General features: G+C 38.8%; 1 pseudogene; it reads left to right on the top strand.

Annotated features, from left to right (window-relative positions):
* Window positions 1–209: 209 nt before the first annotated feature.
* Window positions 210–9,464, top strand: LOC101532715 (MAD2L1-binding protein-like; annotated as a pseudogene).
* Window positions 9,465–10,042: the final 578 nt, after the last annotated feature.

The following is a 10,042-nucleotide window of genomic DNA, read 5'->3' as shown; positions in this document are numbered from 1 at the left end:
CCCTTTACCTCAGATACATGATGCAAACAATATGGACATGATAGTATTACCCACGTCCCTATACCCCCTGAACCTTTTTTTTGTTAACCATAATTAACTATGTAAAGATTGTCAACAACTATACAATAAAATAAAATAAATTAGAAAATAGCTCTGCAGCCAAAATAGCTGCCTAAACTAATCACTGATTATACAACTAGAGTGTAAACATGTTGAATATTCAGGGCAAGTTGACAGTCATCGATTCTCTTGATGTATTCTCAGCAGAAACTTGGCCAGCAAGTGAATCAGTCAGCTGCTGAAGGCATGGCATTAACATAATGCAAATGGATTGGATACTATTTTGTTTTGTTTCTTTCCTATCATTATCTGATTATACCACATCAAAAAATAGCTTATATGAATGTGTAATCTTCCATGTGTTAGAAGTTACAAATAAAGAGTCTATCATAGCCATTAAGTGGAATGATTCACTTGATGTGAGCCACGCTGAGCAGCACTAGAGTGGTAAAACAAAAGGAATTTGGATTTCAAAAGCTTGTATGCGGAACACTTCACATTACAATGTGCTACATCATTGCATTTAAAGTCAGTACAAAAATGTGGAAAAGGCTAAAAAATAACTAATGTAGACTTATAATCACAGTCCCCTGCAAGAGCTCAAAGAATATAGTGAAAATATTACAGTAATATCTCTTCCATTTACAGCCACTTAGATGAATTGTTTTTAGCATTCATATCTGTCTCTGTAATAAGTAATTTTCATTGTTAATATCTGAACTGAGTACAAAAGCATCCATTTTGTCTCAATAAGTGACACATTCGAAATAAAATGGTATTATTGTGACAAAAGGCAAACCTGTTTTTGCATGTTTTTTAATTGCCTGGTGAGAATGATAATGCATCCTCAACAGAAGTTTACATTTAGAGCCAAAGAAAATTTGGAAAGTATAATTCATTCAATGTATGATTTTCTGTTGCAGGAATTATGATAATCAACAAGACATTTTTAAATGAAAATACATTTCATTGGAAAACATTTTTTTTGGAAAAAATGTGCATCTGTATTTCTATCTTTACATAAGCACTATTCGGAGTAGCCAGGAGATGAAAACATCGTAAGTGTACATCAACTGCTGAATGGATCATGTTACAAGTTGACCAATTCTATCCCCCAATGAGTCTGAACAGAATCCTAGAAGCTCGAGGGGCTTTGTTTACCGGCAAGCACTGATCAGTGAACTGTCCCATACCACTGCAAGTGAAAGAGGGGAGCGGCCTTGAGCAGCCGTGTTCAGGGGTTTTTAAGCAATGATCATCCATTCAGCGAGGAGAGCACTGGTATATGATGTAAATTATTCAACCGAATAAGCTTACATCAGTGAACAATACAAATTATCCTATCAACTGTGGTACTGCAAAACAAACACCCAATCAATTTAAGCATCATTCACTCTAAAGGAGCCATTCAGTAAGAGTTGCATCTCTTCTAGTAGAGAACCATCGAATCAGGCAAAGAAGTCTTTCCAATTCCATGTGCAGAAACCAATTCGGGGTAATCAGCTTACCGCGTGAGATATAAAAGAAAAGCAAGATCTCATCCTGGAATGAGATATTTTCTTGAGGTAAGTACTCTCTCTCACTTTTCAGAATTTTCTGAGAAATCTAGGTTTAGGTCCAAGAAGTGTATCAGGAAATCTAGCATTTCTGTCAACAATTTTTTTTTCTTGTCCAGGCTGTCACAGATAATGGTAGTGTGTTGTATATAGATATATTGTGAAATACTACCCAGCCATAAAAAGGATGACATCTTGCCATCTGAAACAACACGCATGGAACAGGGACTATTATTTAAATATGCCATGAACAGATACATAAATATCACATGATCACACTAGGAGTTGAAAATATGTTTGCAGTTACCAGAGGACAGAAAGCGAGTGGAGAGAGTGAGACTAATTGATGGATCATAGCTAGCCGGGATTAAGAACTTCTGGAGTTCTTGTCACATTTGGGTGAAGATAAATAATGTTAATTTTCTGTAAATGTCTCTGTAAAAAAACTAGAAGATGAGGTTTTTGAATGTTTTTGCTATAAAAAAGGTTAAACGCTTGCAAGGATAGATGTATTTATTCTGATTGAACATTACACTGTACGTGTAGCAAAACATCATATATTATCCCACAAATACACACAATTCTTACATTTCCATTAATTAAGCAAAATAGAAAATTGAATGAACAACAGCAATAACAGAATGATATACACAATCAAGGTGCTAAATAAAAAATTTTCAGGAGTTACCAAGTGAGTTATAGAGGTATCAATTCACCATTGTACTTACACTTGTTGACTAATTTGAAATCCATACATGTTAGGTGCCTTCAACAAGCCCAGAAAAGCACGTATGTTTTTACATTTTAAGATTTATTTATTTTTATTGCAAAGTCAGATACACATAGAGGAGGAGAGACAGACAGGAAGATCTTCCCCTCCTCCGATGATTCATTCCCCAAGTGACCAGAATAGCCAGAGCTGAACCAATCCGAAGCCAGGAGCCTGGAGCTTCTTCTGGGTTTCCCACGCAGGTGCAGGGTCCCAAGCTTTGGTCCATCCATGACTGTTTCCCAGGTCAAGCAGGGAGCTAGATGGGAAGTGGGGCTGCTGGGATTAGAACCAGCACCCATATGGAATCCTGGCACACGCAAGGTGAGAACTTTAGCGCTAGGCCCCTGTGCCGGACCCGAAAAAATTATATATTTTTAAAGACTGTACATGGGTTCCAAATTTTTTGGTAGCTAAATATACTTATCTTTTTTTTCCATTTCCACAAAATACCTGAAATGCTTTTGATTTAACAAAGCAACTTAAAAATCTGACTTTTAGGGCCCGGCGGCGTGGCCTAGCGGCTTAAGTCCTCGCCTTCAACGCACCAGGATCCCATATGGGCGCCGGTTCTAATCCCGGCAGCTCCACTTCCCATCCATCTCCCTGCTTGTGGCCTGGGAAAGCAGTCGAGGACAGCCCAAAGCTTTGGGACCCTGCACCCGAGTGGGAGACCCGGAAGAGGTTCCTGGTCCCGGCTTCGGATTGGCGCGTACCGGCCCGTTGCGGCTCAAAACATCGGATGGAAGATCTTCCTCTCTCTGTCTCTCCTCCTCTCTGTATATCCGGCGTTCCAATAACAATAAAATCTTTTAAAAAAAATCTGACTTTTAAAATTAACATTTGCTCATATAATAGAAAGTGAATTCTTTGCCTTTGCTTAGATTATATCATTTTTAATATCTTTTAGCTTTTCAAAATTTATTAGGGAGAGACAGAGAAAGACCAACAGAAAACTCTCATTCATTGCTTTACTATCCAAATGCTCTCAAGAGCTGCCCCTGGGCCACATCAAAGCTGACAGCCAAGGAGTTGATCCAGATCCCCCATGTGGATGGCAGGGACCCGGCTATTGAGTCCTGCTGCTGCTTCCCGGGGTATGAACTCTCGGGAAGTTGGAATCAGGAAAAGAGGTGGGAATCAATTTAAACACTCTGCTACAACAAATGCCTGCCCTCATGATGTATTTAACTTCTTAATAGTGAGCTTCATATGGCATCAGCTATGCCTCTATTTTCAAACTTCATAGTGAACTCGAGCAAGAAAATTTAAGATTAATTGAGTTTGAAACATGATCACAAATATCTACAGCTATAGTTAGAACTTATTTTAAAATTCATTAAGATTCAGGGCCAGCATTGAGGCAAACAGGTAAAAACTATGACCTTTGACACCAACATCCCATATGGACAACAACTGGTGTTCAACCCAAATCCCTGCTGGTGAGAATCCCTGCCAATGGCTTGGAAAAACAGCGGAAGACAGCTCAACTGCTTGGGTTCCTGCACTCACATGGAAGACCTGGATGAAGCTCTTGGCTGCTAGTTCCATTAGGGGAGTACATCTGTGGATGGAAGATTCTCTATCTCTCTCTCTTCCCATCTCTCAGTAACTCTGACTTTCAAATAAATAAGTAAATGCTTAGTAGCATTGGTGGGGGACACTTACACAGCAGCTGAGTCATCGGTTGGGATGCCCACATCCTTTATCAGACTGCCTTGTTTGAGTCCCAGCTCTTCTGCATTATATCCACAATCCTGTGAGGCCGTAGATAATGACTCAAGCGCTTACTCCCCTGACACCCATGTTAAATACCTTAATGCAATTCTATGCTCCTGAGTCGGGATTCTCCCAGCCTCCCAGCCATAGCAGCAGCACACATTTGGGCAGTCAACAACTGGATAGAAGGCTCTCTCTCTCACTTTTTTCCTTTCAAATAAATGAATATTTTTACATAAAAATCTTGATTTTTCTGAAATGAAATTTCATACCAAAATTAGTTAAATTCAATTCCAAAACAAATGAAGTGAAAAACTAAGAATGTAAATTGTTAGTTTTCAACTTCCCAAATATGTTGTGCAGGAAAGGATATCTAAATTACACAAAATCAGCACCATCATCATCGAACTAACAAAAATATCAACTTTATATTTTACATCTAATTATAACAATAAAACCAGAGTGATTTGTTATTTTAGACTGAAGTCTCTTTCCTCATTTTCAGATGAAAACTTGAAAAAAGAAACAATGTAGCATATCATTGTAAAATAGTGGTTTTGTGTGTGTATATTTGTATACGTACTAAGGTAATTAAAACGTTCATAGAAACTGAAGCTAAAAGACAAGTGTATTTTTTTGCAAAAATGTTAGAAATCCATACTTTTTTTTAATAATGTGCTGTTTACATAAGATTTTGGAGAACATCACATATCTGTGATTTAAAACATTTCATACAAAAATAAAATTAGCTTTCAATTCCATTTCCAAGAACTTAATGAAGTGCCATGTACGCATGTGTTTGCATCAGTTGTGCATTGTGTGGTATTTTCAACAAAATCCTGTCTTTTAGCAACTACTCCTACCCTTTTCAGAAAGGCATGTTCAAATGCTAGCTACTTCATCTCTGCATGTGAAGATGTTGACAGAGTGAGGCATACATATATTTCGATAAACTCGAACCAAATCATATGCCATAGATTAAAAAAATAGTTGAATCAATAACTTAGGTTAAATAGTAAGATTTTTTTTGTATTATCACTACGAAACTGTACAGATAATCACACAAGCCATGAAATAAACATATAGCCACATTCCTTTACTGATAGGTATACCCACATGGATGAACATGGATTCTGGGTGGTTAGACATGTGAGAAAGAACTAGAAGGCTCTAATAATGTTAATTTCAGTTTTCTGAGAACGTAAATAAGGTCTACAAAATGCTATTTTTAAGCAAAATACTTTAGTATTAAGAAATTTATTCAAAAATACTAATGCAGATGCTCATTTATTACTTATATGTTCATAATCACAATATGTAGAAGAAATTTAAATGTAGTGTGCCACTTTTTGGTAACATGTCTTGTATCAATAAGTCCCAACAATATATAAACGGTTTATGATGATTTGATTTAGGTTTGGCAGTCGAATTAAGAATAAAGATTTCTTACAAATAGCTTCAGATAAATGTTCAGCATAAATTTTGAATATAAATATGTTATAAACATTATTTCCATAGATATTAGTATTCTCTCAATTTTGAGATTCTAATATCACCCAAGTTGCATAGCCAATTTAGCTCAGGAAACTTTTATCATCTATTACTTGGTAAAGGTAGATATTTATAGTGAATTTTCTGTCAAAAGGCTTATGATCAAATGGGTGAAATTCTGTATAAATTTTAGCTAAGTTATAAAACAAGATGCCATGAGTACTATAATAGAATCCACAAATAACATTTCAGTAAGAGTGTGATCTTACTGAAAGAAATGTAAGTGTAACAACATTGTGAGTGATGAGTTACAGAGAAAGGAGGAAAAGTGAAAATCAGGAGGCTGCTGTGCTCACATAGATAAGGGATGACAAAGACATGAATCAGATTTATGAGAATAGGAAGTTGGGAGAAAATGAAAAAAAGCATGAGGTAGCATCAGATGACTGATTAGAAATAAGTTCTGACATGAACCACAATTATTTCATCACTTCCTTTGGTAACTGAGAAGTTGATGAGGAAGTGGTAAAGAGGAGTGTAGGAACAACTGACCAGGTCAGTTTGGAGAGCAGAGAATATGAAATGCCATGCTTAGCTTGGAAAAGACTGAGTTTATTGTCTCAATAAAATATTGGCATGAATATATACAGATGAGTTTTGAAAATTTCCTTATGGATCTTAATTCAGAGGTCAAGGGGGGTGGATATTTGACAATGTTTAATATAATCTACCAATAGATATATGAAGAAACCCTCCGGGTTTCTAATATGCAAACCAGAATCACAGTGAAATATCACCTCACTTCAGTAAAACTGGCTATTTTACAAAGCAGAAAACAGCAGTGTTGGTGGGGATGTGGTGAAAAGGGAGCCTTTAGACATGATGTGTGGGAAAGTAAATAAACACAACCATTCTGGGAAATGGCTTGAAGGTTCCTGAAATATTGATACAGACACTACTTAATCTGGCAGTCCCACAACTGGGTAGATATTGAAAGCAATTGAAGTCAGTATGTTGAAAAGAAATGTGCACTTTCATGTTCATTAAAATATTATTTATATTATCTAAAATCCTGGAAGCATCCTAATTGTTTAACAGTGAATGGATGGACTTTTAACCACAGAATACTACAAAATGGAATGTTACTTAAACTGGGAAAAAAATTCCAGAGGATGCTGTCATTTATAATAACATGGAAAACATAGACAGTATTATGATTACATAAAATATGGCAGGTACAGAAAGACAAGCACAGTGCAGTCTCACTTATACTCTCACAGGGAATCTTAAAAAGTTAAACTTTAATAGAAGCAGAGAGTAGAATGGTGATTACCAGAAGTTAAGAGAGAAGTGGACTGAGAAAGAGAAGGCATTTGGCCAAGGGTGCAAAATTTCTGTTAGACAAAAACAATAAAATCTAGTGTTCTCTTGCACGGTACAGTGGCTATAACTAACGATGAAGTACATTTTTAAGGAGCTGAAGGAGAGGAGTTTAAAGTTTATCATCACAAAGCAATGATAAGTATTTGTGGTGATATATTAAGTAATTTGCCTGATCCAGACTTTCTACAACATATGTACAGTTTGAAACACCACATTATATCCTAAAAGTGAATATTTATCAATTTAAAAATAATCTTCTTGAAAAGCTTATGAGCAGATCAGACTATTCAGAGAAGACTGTCAAAGAGGGAAGAGAGAGAACAAAGAGGTATCAGAGGAGAGGGTTTGAGGAATGCCTTAGTGAAAATCCAAAATCTCAACCTGGGTTGTAAAATTCAACTGAGACACAGTATAAAAGAGGTTGTTATCGAACTGTAAACGAATTAGGCATAGTAAAACTCTTAGGTAGTTTCAATATTGTTTTGTTATGGGGACCGGAACACTGAGTTCATGGCTGCAAAGACAGAGGATTTAAAGAAAACTCAAACAGCTGCATAGATGTGACATTGTTTCACCTGAATGGTAATCCGGTCAGTGTATTGGAATACTGAGATGTAAGCTGGAAAACTTCACAGAACACGCGTGATGAACATGGAACTTTTGACCGTCCTTGAGACATGAATTATGACAACAGATGAAGCTGTGCATATATATTTGAACTCTTACCTGAAGCCTTCCACAGGTAGTTGGAAATCTCAATTATTATCAAGGCTGAGCAAATGAGTATGTATAGAAGCTATTATTATTTTAAAAGCTCAATTTACAGTTTTGGTTCTTTCAAATCTGATTCGGGTCCATTTTGTCATGCAAAAATTGTGTTTCACGAGAGGCTTATTGGTATAGCTGAGATGTCCTAAGAAAAATACCATTTGAAAAAACAGCCTAGGTTTATCAGCCTCTGGTTTCATAGAGACATATCTGGGGTAAATAATGACAAAAATTGGAAATAGTGTAGTCATCTAGAGGAAACTCTTTGAAGTGATTCTGTTTTCAGTTCTCTTACTGACTTCCTATGTAAGAAAAATCATAACTGTCTTGAGCCTTGGGTTTTCCTTTTATAAAAGAAGCCAATGACCATTATGCCGTTTCTCTAGCTTCTGAGATGTTGTGAAGAAGTTATTTAAAATATAAGGAATATGCAACCATGTAGAAATGGGCGATGTAAAAATACAATTTCTCATGACAAAACCATCATTTCAGAGTAGTTTTTTGTTGGGAGGATTTATTTAAATGTATCCTTATGTTTTATGAACAGTTACATAAAATTAAGTTCCGGTGTAAGTGAATTGCTTTCTGATGGGGTGGATAGACATATTGCGATGACTAGAAGGTAGTTAAGACTTACAGTAGTTGAGTCCTGTCGCGGGCAGGAGTCCCGGATCTGGAGTGGTATGAGAAACCAGAGGAAGCCCGCGGATCCCAGCTCCAGCTCCTGGAGGCCACCGCCAGCCCCAAAGAGCACTCGTGCCCAAGGGACTGCTTGGTGCCTGTGGTGTTCCCGGGGCCGGTGAGCCAGGAGGACTGCTGTCGCTTCACCTGCAAGCTCCTCAAGCATATCATGTAGAAGCGCCAGCAGCTGCCGCTGCCCTACGAGGAGCTCAAGCATTTCTACCGAAAGTCTCCTTCCCAGGCAGAAGACACGGTGAGGAAGAAACCTCAGAGCACCAGCTAGGCGAGCATCAGGAAATGCCAACAAACCCTAGCAGAGCTGGAGAGCGTGCTGAGTCACCCCCAGGACCTCTTTGCCCGAACTCTGGTGCCACGAGTGCGCATCCTGCTCGGGGGCAATGCCCTGAGCTCCAAGGAGTTCGACGAACTTGACCTGTCCCAGCTGGTGCCCTACAGTGTGGAGCAGAGCCTCAACACGGCTGCGTGCCTTCGCTGCCTCTTCCGGGCCATCTTCCTGGCTGATGCCTTCAGCGAGCTCCAAGCTCCCCCAGTCATGGGCACCATCGTCATGGCCCAGGGCCACCGGGACTGTGGAGAAGAGTGGTTTCCACCGAAGCTCAATTACCGAGTGCCCACCCGAGGCCACAACTGACTGTGAGCCTTTCCTGTGGCTGGCCTTCCGTCCCAGCCATGACATCAGAGGATTACATCTGGTTCCAGGCACCTGTGACGCTAAAAGGCTTTCACGAGTGATGGTGAGTAGAACGCTTCCGAATCATGGCCATGTGAGGCTGAGCGGCCTTCCTCCCCCTGACTTCTGGTTGGAGAGGAAGGCTCTGCTCTTCTGGCTGCCTACCTCCCCGCCACACACACTGCCTGCTGGGCTGCTGGGTACGTGACTGTCACAGTCTTCACCGAGCAGTGTTTCTCCTGAATCAGCTTGATTTCCCCAGAGGGTGCTGGGTCAGGTGTTTGAGATTACAAAGCAAAAGATGGGGTCCTCAGAGGCACACTCCTATGGAGGACGGCACCCCTTTTTCTGCTTTTTTTTTTTTTGCCGTGCCCCTTCAGAATATTTACTGGAAATGTATGTGTGGATGTAATTCATGAACTTAAATGCAAAACAGATGAATTCATAGTACATTGTCCTGCTACACTGCAGGCCAGGGCTTAGAGGGTTTGGCCTTCTCCCCAGCCTCTTCCACTTAAAGCTTTCCAGGAGTCTTTAATAATGCCAGTTGGGGTGCCTCTTATCCCAAGTGCCTAAAGCCAGAGGGGGTTTCACATTTGGAGTTGTTAGTGTGTACATGTAATGAGGTATTCTGGGGATAAGATCCACGTCTAAAAATGAAATTCATTTACGTTTTGTGTCCCTTTGTATGCCCAGACCAAATGTAATTTTATATGATATTTTTAATAACTTTGTGCACGAAAAAAAGAGTTATAATAGTTGAAAGAGGTTATAACTCTCTCATCAAAAAGATGAATAAAGCATTCTTCCCAAAGTTAATTCATCTTCATGACAGCATTAAGCTGTTCTGTGTGTGCTGATAAACATGGCTATCACCTGAGAATGAAGCAGAGTAACAAGAAAATTGTAGACAAGTGTAATTCA

This window comes from Ochotona princeps, chromosome X (genome assembly GCF_030435755.1).
Source record: "Ochotona princeps isolate mOchPri1 chromosome X, mOchPri1.hap1, whole genome shotgun sequence".
Classification (NCBI taxonomy): Eukaryota; Metazoa; Chordata; class Mammalia; order Lagomorpha; family Ochotonidae; genus Ochotona; species Ochotona princeps.
Note: the sequence above shows the minus strand (reverse complement) of the source record. Positions and strands in the feature narration are given on the sequence as shown.